This window comes from Odontesthes bonariensis, chromosome 2 (genome assembly GCF_027942865.1).
Source record: "Odontesthes bonariensis isolate fOdoBon6 chromosome 2, fOdoBon6.hap1, whole genome shotgun sequence".
In the NCBI taxonomy this organism is placed as follows: domain Eukaryota; kingdom Metazoa; phylum Chordata; class Actinopteri; order Atheriniformes; family Atherinopsidae; genus Odontesthes; species Odontesthes bonariensis.
This window is the reverse complement of record NC_134507.1, coordinates 28,069,989-28,089,639: the sequence shown is the minus strand read 5'-3', so window position 1 is coordinate 28,089,639 and position 19,651 is coordinate 28,069,989. Positions and strand designations below refer to the sequence as shown.

General features: G+C 39.2%; 1 protein-coding gene and 1 long non-coding RNA gene across 4 annotated transcripts in view; one reads left to right on the top strand and one right to left on the bottom strand.

Annotated features, from left to right (window-relative positions):
* The window catches only part of LOC142397543 (uncharacterized), a 43,627-nt gene extending 37,065 nt beyond the window's left edge, over nt 1-6,562 (bottom strand). For both annotated transcript variants that reach the window (XR_012772716.1, XR_012772715.1), the window contains exons 1-2: nt 6,489-6,562; nt 5,881-5,969 (exon numbers count right to left, since the gene is read on the bottom strand). This is a non-coding gene — a long non-coding RNA (uncharacterized LOC142397543). The remainder of the gene's footprint in view (nt 1-5,880; nt 5,970-6,488) is intronic.
* Nucleotides 1-19,651, top strand: part of nrg3a (neuregulin 3a) — a 555,008-nt gene that overhangs the window by 3,922 nt on the left and 531,435 nt on the right. The window lies entirely within an intron of this gene.

Genomic DNA, 19,651 nt, shown 5'->3' with positions numbered 1-19,651 from the left:
TGCCTGGAAAGTTCTGCTTCTACAGAATAGCCGGGTTTAATAATCCTAAACACCCTCCCACCCCTTCTATTCCACCCCCAACATGCAGCTTGGATTTGAAAAGGCCATCATTTTCACATTAAATTTCCATTATGTGTAAATGTCTTATGTGGTACCATGGAATTACGCGTCGGATTGTACTCAGAAAAAAAAGAGAGAATTAAACATATAGTCAATCTGTAAGCTCTTATCAATGTCGTCCCTGTCTTTTGTAGGTCAAAAATATAAAAGTGACGTACATTTTTAGCTCCCACTGAGCTATGGTGCTGTCACTGCCCTGCCAAGTGAGCACAGCCAGCCCGTACTCATGCAAAAATCCATCCCGAGTCAGAGTGACGCACCGTATTTACCCCAAATGTGTCCTGGTTTCTGTAAAGCTGGATCTTTCCCAGATGTTATAGATCAATATTTTTCTTGGAATTACCAGCACTCACAGCTCAATTCTAAGCCCTATGATTTCAAGCTTCTTAACAAAATGCACTCCAGTAATTGTTTACTGCTGGCCTTTAGGACCACAAGCCTGCACACTTGACTTTTTATCAAAAAGGCCGATGTCCCTCCACACAGTTCATAATCTTTCCTGATAGCTCAGACCCTTAATGGTCCAATTGGTAGTCAGCTTTGTTTCTTTTTTTTTTTTTGTCAGTGCAGAAAATAAATGGCACTTTTAACTTAAGAAAACATAAAGATGTTTATATATATATATATATATATATCCATTATCATGCAAAGCTAAATAAAAACAATGTTGGAGACCAGATGATTCAGTGCAGCGATAAATAAATCTGCCGGCAGGTTTTCAGAGGATTAGAAAGCATTATATTTGCTTTATGAAATGCAACTATTCTAAGATAAAAGAAAACCAAATTAAAAATAAATAAATAAATAAATAAATAAAAATTTTCCGGATCATTATTTTCTGATAATCGAATTCCTGCAGCAGAATATGTTCTGGTGCAGTGTGCGGTCCTCGTGCAGAGCCACTCAGTGGAATTGGGTTTCACAGGCAGACAGTGGTCCTGAAACCTAAATCCAGATTAACAGCCTATCAACATGACAGTGGAAGCAACGGAATTACATCAGTTCACCTATCACTCACACGCACTTTACATGGGCTTACAACGAGCAGCAGCCTGACTGCTGAGGGATTGCTTTGATGAACGGTCAGTGACGGGATGTTTTTCATTAAATGATGCTGAGGTGACATGTTTAAGGCAGCGCTTTCTCTTAGCTATGTTTCAGGATCCCTCAAGGGTACCGTGAAGAAGCCTAGTAAAATAGATTCTGCTTTTATTAACGACACAGATAAGACAACCGCACAGTGAAGTTGTGTTTATTGCAGCTTTCTTTGGCAACAGTACTGTGTAGTTGATATGACACGGAGTCAAATAACTGACGATTAGAAAGAAATTAGATAGAAACATAGAAGCTAACAATGAACTATTATCCTAAACTGAACCACTGAGCATGTTGTGGTCAATACGGGTGTAGATGAGTAAATGTTTTACCAATTAAAGTTCCAACTGCTGTGTCAGTGCTGGAGGACAGTCTGGCTTCACTGCCACGCATTAAGGGACAAAACCTTTGTCTTTCTCTGAAGCATTTGCTCTAATTTTGGGTGGTAGTAGGCAGAGATTGCAGCAATAATCTACCCTACCTGCCAGAATATAAAGTGGAAATTTTGAGAGACTAGGATATGCTACATGGAGGATTCCAAGAGAAACCAGGAAACTGATGTTATATCGAGCTCAAGATAAAAACTAGGGATGCACCGATACCAGTATCGGTATTGATGCCTACATCATCGATATATGGTATTGATATCGATACCTACAGTATCTATACTGGTATCGGTACTATGTGTGTGTACTCATTCAGAGTATTCATTAAAGTGTTCCTATACTACAGAGCCAATACCAGTGTGTCAGGAGCTTCATTTAAGTGAAAGGTTTGATGAGCCTGTTTAAAAGAAAAAAATTGTTAAAGTTAGAATAAAAAGTTAGAGTAGTTTTATATGACTAAAATGCACAAAGTGCAGCTGTATTTGGGTTTAATATGTCTAAAGAAAATAAAATGTGTTTAACTGTAAGAACTGTAATGGCCTTGATTAGTACTCGTATCGGTACTCGGTATCGGCAAGTACTAAAAGGTAAGTACTTTTACTTGTACTCGGTTTAAAAACATGTGGTATTGGTGCATCCCTAATAAAAATGGCTGAGGTGATTTAAAAAAAAGTAGACTGTATGGCGGCCCGCCATAGTTTCCTTTTGGCCGCCATAGTTTCCGAATCCCAATCGTTTGAAACACAGCGATTTTTTTTTTTTTTTTTTGAAACACAGCGATTTCCTCGAAAACCAACCAATATGACTATACAACAAGTGAATTAGTAATTAAACATGTCCTAAAGTGTGCAATGTCAGAGTTTTTAAGTTTAGAGGCAAAAAAGGTTTAAGTGTTATTAGTCGCTGTCGGGGCGATTGACACACACGTTATAGATCAGTTATTGCACGTGCATAAAGGTCAGCTGTAATCATCGTGATTTCGTTGACAAACATATTTTTTTGACCTATATATATTATGAGAAATAATGTGAAATTTGAGCAATGACGGGTAGACTAGTATGTTGTCCGGTGTGTTGCTTAAAAAAATAGTAAGCTCAATAGTTTCTGTTTAAAATAAGGTGTTTCATCTGTCCCGCATGTGTGGTTCAACCGTCCCGACTAGGCGGAGCGGGGTGAAGTTGGTTTTATATTCGACATTCGCCTATTTTCCAGCTTTGTAATTGTAATAGCGTCACGAAAACCGCACCAATTAGCCTCAGGATGGTATTAATATTTACAGAAAACTAAGACTAACATACCACAGGCTTTATCAACTCACCAAGGTAAGCCTGAAAGATCAGAGTAACCGCGCTGAATATACTTCTAAGTGAACTACGGCAGCAGGAGCGCTTAGGGACCGTCGCAAAAGTTTAACGCCTTTTTTTGTTCTCACTGGATATTCAACCAATGCACAAAAAAACCACTTCTGATGGGTTTGTGAACTCACTATAAAGCTTTCACAGCCTTTTAGTTTCCAGAAAAATCATTTTAGTCAGAACATTTACTCAGTGTGCATAGTTAATTCCATTTTAGACTTTTATTTTGTAATAGCTCTCTTGTTTTTAAAGATATCAACACCAAACCACTTCTGATGTGTTTGTGAACTCATTGTGTACTTCCCACACCCTTTATTATCAAAGACTACCTTTTAATTATTTTTAAAAAGGTATAAGTAATCAGTGTATATGACTCAGTCTTATTTATGGCTTTTACTTTGTAATAGCTCTCTTGTTTTAAAAGATATCAAAACCAAACCCATTCTGATATGTTCCTGAACTCATTGTGTACTTCCCATACCCTTTGTTATCAAGGAAAACCTTTTCAAGTTTCTCGAAAAGGCATAAGTACTCACTGTATATGATCCATTCATATTTTTCATGAAGTTTAGTTTTAACCTGTAAATATTTTCTATTACAATTGTTATCATTGGGTTTTAATGACAAGATGAGGTTTCCTTATAAGCCCACAAGGGTTTCTGACATCTCCAGCACACATTCCTTTTTTAAAATTTGTTGTGTTTTATTGTGTATTTGTTATATTTGAATGAATGTGTGCAAATCAATCAAATAAAATAAAATCTGCAGTCGCACAAATTTACGCCGCGTGAATTTACACCCCCCCCCCCCCCCCCCCCATAGTTTCCAAAAATTCGGTGGGAAACACTGCTGTTGACTCTGCCCTGTTTCAGACCTGGAGTCTGTTGGTTGCTATGACCTGTTGTTCATGTGTCATCATTTCCCTCAGAATTTCTTCCCCCATGGTTTCCTTTATGATTGTCACCTGGTTTTTTTTTCGGTCCAGTGCATGTGTCATCATCTTTAGCTGCTCTAATCCTGTCCTGGGCTTCATTTTGTTTGTATGTTTTTACAATTGGATTTTCCGTTTGTTGAAAGCTACATTGAAAAATCACGTAATACATTTCGAGTCGATGCAGCCCATTACAAAACAACCTAAAGCCTTTATCATTGCACTACTACATATTCTCACTGTGGACAGCTGTAGCTATCACATGTTGTGCAATGACTGTGGGCAGGAACACCAACGGGCCCAAAAAGCTGGACCCATGTGGTCGGAGACAGATTTCCAGATGAGGACAACAGCTTATAGTTTTGCAGCATATCTGTAAATTTATAACTTGAACCATAAAGTTTTACATAAACATTTTAATCATGCAAGGTGGCTCATCTCTTACACAACAGATAAGATGCTAACGTTCACTGCTTGTTGATGTGCTTTTCCTACTCTGTGACTGGGCTGTGGCTCCTCCCGTCCAATGTGGGAGCATAATTTCAAAGATTAATGTAACAATACTCAGAATAACTAAGTTTGATACTTTTGTTGTGCAGTCCCAACTTTAAATATTCAACTATGTAAAGATAATAAGTTGTGGGCTGTGTTCGAAACCGCATACTTCTCCTACTAACTTTTTGAGTTAGTATACGAGTTTGAGTAAGCGAGAAGTTCCCGGATGCATACTAGATTCTCCGAAATGTTGGGTATGCATCATGAGGTTACTACTCATACTCAAACTACCCAAGATGCAACGTAACATGACGTCGCCGATCGTCATTTCCTGTCAAAACGGCAGTTTCAAGCTAGCTACAACGAGGGTAGGTTTACTTCCTGTTTTCAAAACAAAAGCACCAATTGTATCGTAATGGCTTTCCCTATGACAAAAGGCAACGGGTATTTTATTTTGTGAAAATAACCGGAAGTGCGTTGCTCACCACGGCTAGCTTTAGTAGCGCCGAATTTGTGGGAACAAAATTGTAAATAGCCGGTATTTTGTCAGGTTTTCAACATGTTGGGGATTTAAACGACTACTTTCTCGCCTGAAAATGTTTCAAATGTTCCTAAAGTTTACAGAGTTTAGAGCTTAAGCCAAATCAGCTTCAGGCCGGCTGTTTTCGGCTCGGGCAGGAGCGAAATGCATTGTGGGTAAACACTCTGCATACTGTCTGATCAATCAGTATGACGTATCCAAGTATGTAATCTAAAAGTCCATACATTTAAATGACATACTGTATACCCATGCTTACTCCTGATCCACCTTGTTTCAGTGCCACACAACTACCTGGAAGTAGTAGTTTTTTTAAGTGATGGTACAGCCCGCTGTGCCTGACCGCAAACATCAAAACCTGTCTTCCCATCAAAGTTAGTTTTTAATCTGGCGCAGATACTTTGCAAATCAAGCTTCATGTCACTTTAATTCATCCTGATGAAACCTCTTGCAGGGGAAAGAGTGCTGAAATGTTAATGATGTGAAAGAGAAACATGTTCAACATGTAGTGGAAAGCTTGAATAATTAAAGATGCCCCGTCTCACAAATTATCTAATGCCGAGCAGTTCCTCTGACGGCGTACTTCTTCAGAGAACAGAGGTGCTATTGGTCCATTTCTTTTCCTGGATGAGGATTGTTTTTGGTTGTGAAGGAGAGAAAGTTCGCAAAGGTTATTTTCTGGACTTTCTCTTCCCACAATGTCACCATGACTATGTTTGATATTTTACTTTCACTTCCACCCTCTGATTCTCTCTATTCTCTTGAGCTCAGCTGCGTCTACATGATGATAAAGCACAAAGTATTTAAATGCTGCCGCTAACTTCAGAGGAACATTTAAAAATTTATTCAGGTTTAAGCTGCCTTGATTAGACCAAACTTGCATCATATTATTGAAACCAGCGGTGAGCAAGGTGATGCTGATGAGATGTAAAAGAAGTTCAATTATTTTCTGGGACTCACCTGCTCTGTGCTGAATCTCCAGAGGAAGCTGCCAACTGCCAGCTAACTGCTCCAATGTCCCTGTTCCCAGAGGTGTTTGGATCTGACTGCTGATGGTAAAAACATACACTGATAACAAAAGCTGAGGGTTTTTTTCTTTTTTTTTCAAGCAGAACGTGCTCTATCCTGATGCATTTCTTTGCTTGCGTGGGATTTAATAGGACTTGATTTCAAATTAATAAATCATCTCACAGGTTGTGACAAATGGCGCCTGCTAACACCAGCTCGGCAGATAGCCAATAGCTAGGCTAACAGCTTCCCCAAGAAAGATATGAAGCTTATCTTCTTTTAAGAGGTTTACTGAGGAATCACTGTAAAACTAAACAAACGGTATAAGTAATTATTCTTTGCATACATTGTGGATCTGCAGTATTTCGTTAATAGAAACACATTTCGGTTAATAAAAAAATAATACGTTAGCTCAATGCTAACTTACGTTGGAAACGCCATAGATATGCTAGCTGCTAGCATACGAACTCAGCGGATGATATTTGCATTTCCTAACAAGTTTTAGTGCAGAAAAATTAGGCACACACCTTACAGATTATTTAAACATAAGAAACACTTACAGGCAAACGTTTTGTGGCCATAAAACAGAGAAAGAGGCGTCCGTTTTACTCTTCCCGACGTCTGCTACTACCTAACTACGGGAACACTGAAGGCACAAAACAAAAATTGCTAGAAAATCATCAAAGCTAAATGTTGATAGCAGAATACAACAATTCTGTTAAAAGTTTTTTTTGTAAAGTCAGGCTAATCATTCTCAGAGCTGTGAACTAACAGAACTAATACATTAAAGTTTTTCTTTTCTTTTTTTTAGAAATATTTTGTAAAACATCATAGAATCGAATAGAAAAATACTTTATTCATCCCCCAATGGAGGAAATTCAAATTAGTCAAGTCGCTAAAAAAAAATTGTGAATATTTACAATGATTGTATATTAACAACAACAATATAAAAATACTAATAAAAACTCTACTACTACCAAAAATAATAATTATAATAGACTAAATAAATAAATAATAAAAAATTAATTTGAGAAGAACATGTCAGCAGTCACTGACAATAATACATTTTATTTTTTTTAAAAGCGCTTTTCTCAATCATGAAACCTATTAAAAAAAAAAAACTCATATTTATTCCACATTGTATATTGTCGTGCTGAGCAAGGATGGAAGGGAAAAAAAAAAGCTATTGATTTTTGTGGGTTTTTAATTAAGAGTCCTCCAAAGAGGCAATAATCTACACCCTCCTGTTCCCTTCTCCGATGGCCCACCTTCGCCTCTCTTTTATTAAATCTGTCAGCTGGCCTGCAGGAGCAAGCTGTTTAACTCAAAGTAAGCAAATAGATATTAGAATGTTAGAAGTTCAACAATAGCCACGAGCTGCGGCTTGTTTTTACATAGTTAGATCAGAGGGGAGTATAGGCTGTGACAACAGGGGAAATCTTACCGTTAAAACTTGCCTGCAGGTGCACCAGAAAAACTGCACAAGTCGTTGTAATATCATTCAGTTTGCAAATGTTTGCATTTTGTTGCCAGACAATACAGAAAACATGCATCATGTACGTTTGTCCACATCCCTAAAACATAGTGTTAGTAGTAGTGACGATATTCATGATCAAAAATGATGAGATGGCATGTCTCTAACCTTAGTTTTATGTAGGTCAGCGTCTATGTGGCCGAACAGGAACCCAGAAACCTAACAGTAAAATGTGTAACGCCTTACATTTAAAGCCTAACGCTAACCGACCGGAAAAGGTCGTGGGGAATGTTGTATGACGTTGGTCTAAAACGTTGGTTTTCCCACCTTCTCATGATTGGTGACAAAATCAACAATGTGCAACGGCTAGATGTCGAATGGTGAAATCGTGACAGAGATATTACAGATTTGACCTTTTAAAAGTCTATTTCTTTTTATTATTGTCTTATCAGTTGCAGTATTTTAGCTGAAGCCGTGAATAAACCAGCTTGAACATGGCTGGATTTACTTTTCATTGCCTGGCTAACCGCAGAAAGCCAACCATTCCGAGTTTGTTGTCTATTTTACTCTCACCCGACCCCTTGAACCCTTTCTGCAGGAAAAGTCTTTCAAGCAGAGAAGCTTTAAAACTATCCTCTCAGCAGCAGATGGTGCATGGGTCAGTTCATCACATCGCTGCAGCTCACTGTGCTTGTTTATGCTTTTGCACTTTAACATTTAGAGATCAACTCAAACAATCTTTTTAGCAAACTTTCCACTTTGCTTTGCAGCTCAATGAGCTCTTATATGGTCCTAATAATCACCAGGTGAGCATACCGGCTGTACTTGCCATTATTGTATCAACAATCAATCTATTAATATTGTTAAAATGTTTCAGACAAAAGGCAGAAAAATGACCATTTGCCACATGAACGTTAACTTTAAGCCATCAGACCCTTCCCTGTTTTATCCTTAAAGCCTAAATGATTTAGCAGTGATGGACCGGTGTACAGGATATGTCTCTTTGCCTTCAGCTCATCATGCCTGCTGACATCTGGCAGAAAACAATGTCATTAACAAAAGACACAATAATGAAATGATCTAACCTCAATGTACACAGATAGGAAGGAGCCTAATAGTTCATGCCAGAACTAGTTTAAGGTCGACATGATTTCTAGCATTGGCTGAGCTACATGGTTGAGCTTTTTCCTCCTCCTCTTCATCATTATCCCCCGCTGTCTACGCCTCTCTCTCAAGGTCAGCTTGTCTGATTCATATTACCTGAGCGCCTGCTGCTGATGCTGACTAGACACAGTGGAATGTCATTAACAGTCCAGATATACAAGAGGACTCTTAAAAGTGACTTTTTACAACAAAAAGAAAGGGTTTGCAATGGCTACCACAATATATATATATATATATGTATATATAAAACATTTCATTAAGGGCATGATACAGCACATATGTACTTTAAGTACTTTATAACGCATTTGAATTACAATTAGTTAATTGCGAATTAATTCCAATCATTAGTTGTGAAATTTAATTGAAATCCAAGATTTTTTTTGAATGTATATTTGTATTATACAGAAAAGCCTGAACTGAACTGGTGATCCATATTCCTAAGCTGCTTTTCTAGCTTCTAAGAAACAGGTCCAGGTAAACTATTATGTAGATATTGCACTCTGCATTTAGGATAAATAAAGACGAGATTGATGCCAAGTGATGGTGCTGCTTTTCTGTACCTTGTAATCGATCTAGAGTTTGTCCAAATTGTAAATGCAAGCTATCGGCTATATGAGCCAGGCTAACATTAAGCAAAAATTACAATATCGGCTAACTATGCTAGAGCTAGCTTAAACTTAGCACAATATTGCATTGACCGGCATTCTATTGCAAATTACCGGCGTATCATTTTGGGCTCTATGATGACTTAATACACTGTTTTTTAAAGGTATTTTAAAGCTTTCTTCTTCCTGACTGTATTGAGCTTGAAAAGGAATACCGAGGTATATTTCAAACTATCATTGGAAATGGACCGTGTCAGCAACCTAATTATAGGATCACCCCAGTTCTCAAGTCTTTACATTGGCTCCCGGTCAGATACAGAATCGATTTTAAAGTTCTGCTATTCGTCTACAAATCACGGAACGGTTTAGGTCCAGAATACATGAACGACATGCTGGTAGAGTATAAACCCAGCATAGCTCTGAGATCTGCTGACTCAGGTCAGATAGTGGAGCCCAGAGTTCAAACTGGACCCGGTGAAGCAGCTTTTAGCTGTTATGCTGCACACAACTGGAACAAACTACCAGCAGAACTGAAATCAGCCCGAACTGTAAGCACTTTAAATCCAGGTTAAAAACATTTCTCTTTCCGTGTGCTTATGGTTGAGTTTATATCTTTCTTTTTCCCCTCTTCTTTGATGGCTTTTAACTGTGTTTTAATTTTTATTCTATTTTTTTCCTCTTTAAATAGTTTTTATGCTGCTTTATGCTGTTCTTTTAAATGCCTTGTCTTTATGTAAAGCACATTGAGTTGCCTGTGGTATGAAATGCGCTATATAAATAAAGATGCCTTGCCTTGCCTTGCCATCACTCGCAATAGTAGTACAATATTTAAATCATGGAAATGAGAACGTATTATTTCCAGGTTATGTTATCAGAAACAAAAATGGAGAAACTTTAGAAAATAAAAGTGGCTCCAGCATCCAACCCTCTGGAGTAACCATTAACATTAGCATGTATTATCTTTATTAAGTAATTAACACCATTAAACCCTGATCATTTCTGTCTAACTCCAGTCTGTAGTTTCAATTAAAAAAAGTATAAATCTTTAAATTAAATATAATGAAACTGAGGTTTGACATTTTGAAAAATCCTAATTATTAAGCTGAGTAACTGAATAAACTGAATATTCTTCCACCTAATCCCAGAGCCATTTAACATTGCCGTGTAAATTTTCTTTTCAAATGAAGACCTGACTAAAGAGCACCTCGGGCTAATCTAATAAATCTGTTTTCCTGTCCATTAAGTTTTACATCCGTAGCTGCGAGAGATCCTCCCTCTCGGTTAGTTCAAGATTGTGATTCTGTGTATGCAGGAGTGTCAGCATCTGGTGGCACATTTTTCACGGTTATATGAGCCACGTTATCCATCCTCTGCCTTCCGCAGAATATTGATCCCATTGTGATTGTATTCAAGTCTTTTGCCACTCAGCAGTTCAGCAGGCAGCCCCGTGTATGGGCGTGGGTTCTGATTATCCCGAGCTTGCTGCATTTTGCTGTGGTTATTTTTAGCTTCAAAGATTGTTGCCAGCTTCTCTCTTGCAGGCTGCGTGGTGCTAGCTTTTCTGGTGGAGGCCTTGGAACTGACAGCGCTGCAGGAAATAGAACAAAGAGGCACAGAGGAGACAGTCGAGACAGCGACTTTAGTGTCGGTAGAAGAAATATTACTGTTAGGGAGGATTTAGGATGTTAAGCTCAATGAAAAACTGTGTACTGTGTTGTTTATTTTGGGGAGGCTGACATTGCACTGTATCTTATTATGCTAAGTAAAAGTAAGTGGAGACCTCATTACCAGCATCCTGAAGATGTAGGAGGCTGTTTTTCTAAGAAATCGGAGCTGTTACTGGTTACCACGTTGGATATTTCCCAAAGTAGCAGGGAGATTTCCTGGAGGTCACCTTGATGGAAAACATCCAGCTCGAACACACAAACGTGCACCTGCTCTGAGCTCAGTGTGAGCAGCATTTGTCTGACGGATCCAGGGGGAGCTCGACAGTTTATACTTTGGATTAAAGGGATAGTTCGCCTCTTTTGACATGAAGCTGTATGACATCCCATACTAGCAATATCATTTATGAACATTTTCTTCCCCCCTGCTGCGTCCTGTGAGCCAAGTTCCAGCCTCGTTTTGGTGTTGATGAAGGTAGTCCGGCTAGTTGGCTGGGGTTTAAAAAATAAAGCGTTTTGCTTCTCAAAACAATATGCGTTCAAAAGAGTAATACATTTGCATCACAAAATCGTTCTCCAGGAAAAAGTCAGATCTCACAATCGCTTGGCGCTCGTATCACTTTTCTTTTTTTTTCTCTCTCTCAGTAATCCATTTGTTGTTTTATCCTGATAAGATACATTTAATTTTGTTTATTTATCTTAATGGTGAGGTTCTCGATAAGCCCTCCCAGGGTTTCTAACCTCTCCAGCACTGATTCATTGCAGCTTATCATTTATTATCTATTGTATATATAGTTATTTATTTATTTTATTCTATTTCTTTCTTTTATGTGATATACTCTTGTTTGTAATGTTTTATTAAAGTGCAAGCAAACAATAAACAATCACTGCGTGCTGCCGACAGCCGCACCTGTTATGGTGTTTGCTGCTCGGTCTGCACTTCGGCCTGCACGGTCTGCACAGCAGGCAGCGATACGAAGGGAGAGAAAATAGGGCCAAGCGATTGTGAGGTCTGACTTTTTCCTGGAGAACGATTTTGTGATGCAAATGTATTACTCTTTTGAACGCATATTGTTTTGAGAAGCAAAACACTTTATTTTTTAAGCTCCAGCAAACTAGCCGGACTACCTTCGTCAACGCCAAAGCGAGGCTGGAACTCGGCTCACAGGACGCAGCAGGGGGTAAGAAAATGTTCATAAATGATATTGCTAGTATGGGATGTCATACAGCTTCATGTCAAAAGAGGCGAACTATCCCTTTAATAAGTAAATTTGTTCTGTTCTACAAATATTTGGATTGAAAAACTCCCTTCAGTTCTCGAGTATGAGAGACGGCCATGGATTGTATGTATTAGTCCAGCAATCAAGATATACCTTTGGCTCATATCTATTTGCTAATCTTCTTTTCCACCTGCCCTTGGAGTGCTCTGTTTTGCACCACTTGGTTTCGTTATTCCTGTTGTTTCCTTCACCGCGTCTCGTCTTTTCTTTCCGACCTTCGAGGCGGCTGTAGGTCGTGTGTACATAGGTATTAGACGCTGGCTCGCTTGAAACAGATGGAGTCCCTTATTTCCTATCTCCAGGCTGTATGACGCAGGATTGGATGCTGCACAACAATCTTATATCCACTGTAAAACGTATTGTGGATATAAGAAAGGACAAGAAAGGACTGTGGCAACGAGTTTGTGATGTTTGCGTCGAGAATAAAAGGAGGAAAGAATGGATCAAGATGACATTCATAACCTCTTTCGAATTCTATGAAATTTGTCTCAAGTTATCTCTCATCCAAAGGGCTCAAAATAAAGGAAGTTTAGCCTAAACAAGCACTAAGACAAAGGCCTCCACCCTCTGCTGAGTCAGAGGGCTTCTGCAGAAGTGGAAGGTAAAAGTAAAATGGAATCACAGCTGAAGGAAACCCTCACACCCTGACTACATGAAGGCAAAAAGAAAGCAGTCTCTCATCTACACATCTCAACAACACTCAGCCCTCTCTTCTTTCCCCCTCCATCTTCTTCTACCCTCTCAGTTCATTTACATTTACATTACACCCAGCTGGAGTTGATTTGGTGGCAAATGATAGATGGCGAGGTTCTGATGCTGTTTATAGAAACGGGCTCAGGGGGTTAGCAGCGTCAGCTGTTTGCAGGGTGGCGAATGCAGTCTGATACAATACGGTTAGCTCGTTAACATCGAAAAAAAGGCTGGATGCAGCGTCCATTTACAGGACATGAGAGTTTAATGTTTGCTGCATGCCCGGTGACTCGCTGGTTACTACAATACAGCACAACTGTAAGTTACTGCAAGATGGCCAGAAATGAAAGAGTTCTTGACCTGCTTTATGCCTTTTCGTTAATCTCATCATCATTGTACACAAAGCATTAGTTCCATGAACAACATCTAAGCATTGAATTTCTGTATTTGAATTTCTATTATAACTAGAAATTGAAGCCTTAAAGGGATAGTTTGCCTCTTTTGACTTGAAGCTGTATGACATCCCATATTAGTAACATCATTTATGAACATTTTCTTACCCCCTGCTGCGTCCTGTGAGCCGAGTTCCAGCCTCGTTTTAGTGTTGATGAAGGTAGTCCGGCTAGTTGGCTGGGTGCAAATGTTTAACTCTTTTGAACGCATATTGTTTTGAGAAGCAAAACGCTTTGTTTTTGTGACCCCAGCCAACTAGCCGGACTACTTTCGTCAACGCCAAAACGAGGCCGGAACTCGCAGTAGGGGGTAAGTCAATGTTCATAAGTGATATTGCTAGTATGGAATGTCATACAGCTTCATGTCAAAAGAGGCAAACTATCCCTTTAACTGAGATTTACTTAAAATGAGCTTCAGTTTAATTATATTCATGAATTCGCATTCATAGAAAGATGTTTCGCCAGTTTGTCTATCAACATAAATTACAGTTATTAGCTTTTATTTGGTGTGAGCAAGATCTAGTCAGTTCGCAGATTAATTAGATTTTGCTGCCCAATTAAATTAAGCAAAGATGTACATTTTGTACATTTTCCAGACCTACCCTGCCATTCCTCAATTGCGAGGTAGGCTAAAACATATCCCAACATGCACACCTCAGGCAGGTCTCCAGGCTAATACACAAAAGGAATTTCAATATTTGACCTTCAAGGCAGATTTGAGCCTCCAGTTCAGCCATATTTTTGGACTGTGGGGAAGCAACTGGACCACCCAACATAAATCCACAAGCTTGCAAAATCCACACAAAAACTACCTCCTTGTTGGATTAATTTAAGCTAATTTGTTGCTTTTATAAAGTAGCGTTAACAGCACTTCATTCAGAAAGACATATCACTAAATCACTAAACTCTGCTGCCAACATTACAACAATTGACATGTTTCCACAACCGTATATTCCATTTAGCATGTTTTTTTAGTGTTTTAACGTCACTATTTAGAGCCACACTGGCACGGTGACTCCAGGGGATGCTGAATGGTGTGTTGGTCTCTAACTTTCATTAGAACGACCATCGGCCCGTTCTTAAATCACAACTTGTCCCATTCTGACGACTGGTCATGAGCCTCCTGCATTGGTTTTTAAAGCAGAGAGTTCCCACAAAGCATCACTTTCGTTCCAGAGCTGCTAACGTAAGAGTCATTGGATGGATCACCATGGCAACATGGAAGATTTTGGCAAAGCCGTCCGTTATAAAATGGATTTTATTGTGTATTTAAAGGCCGAACCATTGTTGTTTTATTAATTATCCACTTTATTAAGTATTAAACAAGTACTTTTAATGTGTAATGTGGCAGTAAAGTAAGCCAGCCCAAACAGAATGTCTTCCCTGTTGCTTTTTATTATTAATGCAGTCATTGCATCTCTTACTGTTGCTAAAGGACAACAGGCAAAGCGCAGCGCTTCTCTTCATCATCAGGTAATGACACGCGGTACCTCCTGCTTGAGAATTGATGCAAATGGGTCTTGACGAAGCGTTGGTGCGTTACGAGTTTGAAATGCGAGTGTGTTGGTCTCTTTAAGTGTCGGTTTTCAGCCTGCGGGGTAATGATTCACATTCCTTTCGCCCTACCGAGGACTTTTAATAAAAAGTCAAGCAAAAGACTTGAATTAAAAATCTGTGGGTTCATAGTTATTGAGCTTTTTTAGGCATTTAGAAGTACTTGCCTGGACTATGATAGAAAAAAAAACAACTTTTAGCTGAAAAATGCATCGTTTTACAGCCATAACCATGTTAGAGAGAGCATCTGCGAGTCCTTTTTCTTACGGACTGTGGCGTGAGCTGCTGAGAGCATTTGTTTTAGCCCTTATGCAGACACTCTCAGATGTTAAGGGACTTCCACGGTATGCAGGTCTGTCAGATTACATTGCTCACTGCAACATTATGCTGAAGGAACAGCCCGTGCATTACAAAGTGATGTCAAGGAGTCTTGACCAAAGTGATCCCCACGCAGACGGTTCTGAGATATGCTTCATCACAGGATAATGTCACACATTGCAAACTGACCCAGAAAAGCAGCAGCCGCATCACATCCCTCAGACGAGTCCATTCTGATTATCTTACTGTACCATGACTGCTCACTGGGTTTGCACCGGTCATCCGATGTGCACACGAGATGATGCATGTTGTCCTGCAGCTGGCATGACTTCTCAGTGAAAAAAAAACTGCACTGGAAAAAATGCCCCTCCAAAAATAAGTAAGAAAAACAACCGATACGAGACGTTTTTGCTTGAAATAAGCAAAAAAATCTGCCAATGGAACTAGTGAAAATCGGCTTGTCAAGATTTCTTGAAATAAGATGTGATATTTAGGACTTTTGAGTTAAAAGTGATCTTGAAATTAGCTTAAAAACCTCTTCAAATGGAAAAAAAAAGCTTGTTTCATGTGATATTCGACTCAAAAGAAGATGTTTTCAAGGCTTTTTCACTTAACAAGATATTCCAGATGTATTGTATTAGAACAAGTCCCCTATATCTGGCTGAAATTGTACTTATTAGGCAGTTGTGTCTTATATCAAGTGTAATGAGATACTCAATGAGACAAATATACTTGGTAAGATTTAGATTTTTTCCAGTGTGTAATTCTGCATCGCTTCAACTGAGATATGAGCCACTGAGAGCTAATTATGCCTCCACGGCTGCCTGCTGGAATACGTCATTTTTTGTTGTCATTCTTCTCGTTTCTTTTGTTTTATTTGAACTCCTATAAAACCAGTTTTGTATGTGGCGAGGAGCTGGTTTAGCGTGGCGCTCCGTTCCCGAGGAGATGAACACATCAGAGTCACGAGCTGTCAACACTCCATCCGCCACTTGTCAGCTGTGACTGATGTCCCGAGCCGGCCCTCACTCCCTCCTCTTTGTTCTTTCCGTTTCACAAATCACAATCACGCGCGGTAGCTTTAGCACACGCTAAGCGCCTGTGCGCGCGCACGAACACACACACCCTCCGACAGCTGGGGCGTCAGTCCTGGCCCGGTGCCCTCAGAGGAACAACCGAGGAAGATGGACAGGCAGGAGCTGTCGGTGAGGACACGGGGACACGGAGTCAGCTTCTCACTTCAGATAATGAACCGCATGTGAAGCATCAGCTCAGCTCCAATTAGATCGGATGATAATTATCTCAGCACAAGTCACTCGCCCTAATCAGGGAGTGAACTGCTGGTCAGGTTGGAGAGGATGTTGTAAAGCAAGATGAAGAGATTGCTTTTTTTTTTAAGCTTCGTCTGCATGCTTTCTTCAATTCAATTCAATTCAATTCATTTTTATTTATATAGCGCTGTTGTGGCCATTTATGTTTTGTAAGTCATGGGTTCTATCGGTTTGGTTTTCTTTGGGCAGTTGGAATATACTTTGGTTGATTTGGAGTCAAGATCTGAGGTTCATTTTTATATTTGAGATTGCTTAGATTATTTTGGTGACTTTTGGACCCTCCCATTAATCAGACAGCTTAAGTACACACAAGGGGCTCTTTTTGTTTGTCAAAAGGTGGTGGTTAAATGATTTTTTTGACCACTTTTAGATGTTGTTAAATCGGATTAAGTTAACTTTCGTTTTTCATCCAAATTGTAAGAAATTTTTAGTTATTGTTTTGTTCATTTTTTGTTTGTCAAAAATAAACGACATATATTTTTTAACAATCAACTCTGAAGTGCGTGCAAGAACAAAACCACCTGCTGCCACCCACGGCCTTTCTTGGAAAATATACTTTGGAAACTTAAAAGGCCGCTACAAGCGCCAAATAACAAATGTCATCTCAAGGCACTTAAATAATAAAGTCCAATTCAAGCCAATTGGAATTCAATTCATTGTAATCATAATTATTTGTTAAATAAATCTTTATTTATTGACAATGACTGGAAGAAAAAAAAAATAAAACTGTTGGTGCTTTCCCTGCTGCAGTTCACTAATCCTGTCAAAGAATATCAAATTTACAGTTGAATACGGATGTTTCGTTATGTTAAATCAATCAGTCAGGATTTAGTTTCTTTTTTTCATGGGTTTGTCATCCGTTGAACAAGCAAACATCTCTGTGGTGTTTCGTTATTTGGGGCAAATAACACACTGACACACTGAAAGGGCTGCAAACCATAGAAATCTGCGACACGTTTTCAAAAAGTTCAGGAATTAGACAGAAAAAAAGTGGATTTGCTCAAACTCAAGCAGTTTTTACAGCAGCGTCCCTCATTGTCTGTCCTACTTGAAAGTGACTCGCTGCTTATAATTTATTATTGATTTACCTGCAGCACTGAGGAAGCAAACTAGTTAGCTTTGACTGAACCCCATGATGGCTGATATTGGGACCTGGGAAGTGACACTGTTCAGTAGCTCCAGAACAAACCACGGCAGTTAATCATTTTATACGTATCTATAATTAGGAACATGTTTTATGGCCCAGTGGAAATGATTTGAGGTGACATCTGTTCCTATTTGGTTTCACTTCAAACATCCCACAACAACTGGGAGCTGTGATCAGGAAAAAGTAAAGGACACAGAAATTCTGATTTCCTATTTAGCAGTTTGGTTAAAGTATCCCGAAAAGGAGCCAATCTGGTAAAACTCCAACTTTTTTTGTTTGTTTTTCCTCAAAAAGACACAGAGGCCTGTACTTGCTTCAATAGTTTAGGGTAGCGGGGCTTTATAAGATGCAAGCCTTTATTTAATTCGAAATCTTGGTGTTATTTTAACAAAACAAACAATGAAAATAGCAAAGAAGTGAATTATCTAAAAATGTCCAAAACCTTTTTTTTGATGGAGAGGTTATTTAAAGATAGCATTGACATATATTTGATGAAGAAGTAAAAATATCAGTCAGAAAATAAGATTAACAATTTGAAATATGCATTTTTTTTTTTAACAATTTCAGTTTGAATTGCTGGTAACAATTTTCGGTGACTTTATCACTTTTTAAATAGTTGATTTTTATCTCCAGCCCTCCTCAATCTCCTCACTCTCTCTGTCTCTGAAACTTGCTAAAGGAGGTTCAACTAAACCAGCCACGTCACCAAACACTTTTTACCGGGGCACGTGCCCCTGTAAACATGCGTTGTGCCCCTGTAAAAATTCCCACATACATCCTTCAGACTACGCTAAGACCGATAAGACTGACCAAGGAAGAATAACATAGGCACAATTTTCCCTATTTCAACCATGTAACCTACTTTAGCCAATGCTGCAAGTTACTGCGGCCCGCACGTCGCGGATAGTAGCCCACACATTTTGCCAATCGAGGCGTAGTGGGCTGTATGAACCACTATGGATTGATGGATTGTCGTCATCGTGGTCATGGACATAAGGAAATTCTTACAGAGGAGAGTCAGAAGCAACAAGGAGAACTGAGAATGAAGTGGAGGGAGGTGAGAGATTTGTTTTCTCTGTTGTGTCGACGCCCACGCCTTCCTATAGGCCTCTGTAATGTCTTACGCCAAATACACAACGTTTGCATTTAGGCTTAAACAGTGTCTGGTTCCATGGCAGATGAAAAACGTGAGACAATATCCTATTCTGCCTATGATAGCCTATTTACTAAACTATCTTAGGCATTAGGAAATTGAAACAGAAAAACGTCCTTGTGATATTTTTAAAGACTGAAATGGTTATACAAGCTGGAATGCATGCAGAGTAAAGTGTTTTTGTTTTTTGGTTTGTTTTTTGCTCATGTTGCTGTAACAGAATTGGAGGAGGAGAGGGAATCGAAAAGCTAAATGGCTGAACTCAAAAGTGTTTTTATTTGCTTGGATAGCCTATAGCTCTGTTAAACCTGTTGAGGTTCATGCAAATTTGAATAAATGTTCTTATACATCCAGTACCGGCTCATTTTCTGTATTCAGTAAGGCAGTGTTGGTGGTGGGGTTCTGGCTGGGGGCCTGGGCCCCCGTACAGCTGAATGCCTAGCAACGCCCCTGAACTAAACCACGAACGATCGGCATTCCTGCCTTTTCTGCCTCATTCCCATCGCTGCTCCCTTTGACACGTGTGTCACCATGCTCCACCATAATAACGTCTATTATCTTTTTGAAAGTACATTGAGTAAACCCACTCGTGGCTTTTAAATTCTACACTGCCGCCACAACATTAATAATGAATATCTCACTTCTCAGCTGTGGGACCCGTTGGGTCCACAGCATGTTGACGCTCGTTCAGAGCAGCTCTGAATGTTCGGAGTGGTTAAGCTTCAAGTTGGTACAGTTTACACTCCCAGTCAGTAGTAGAAAAGATTAAAAAGCATTGGTGAAACTTGCTTAGTTTAGCATCACAGTTTATGCTCAGATTTACACTCTGTTAAGGGGAAAATGTACAAACCGCACATTTGAAGAGAATAACATCGGCTGTATGTTTTCCCA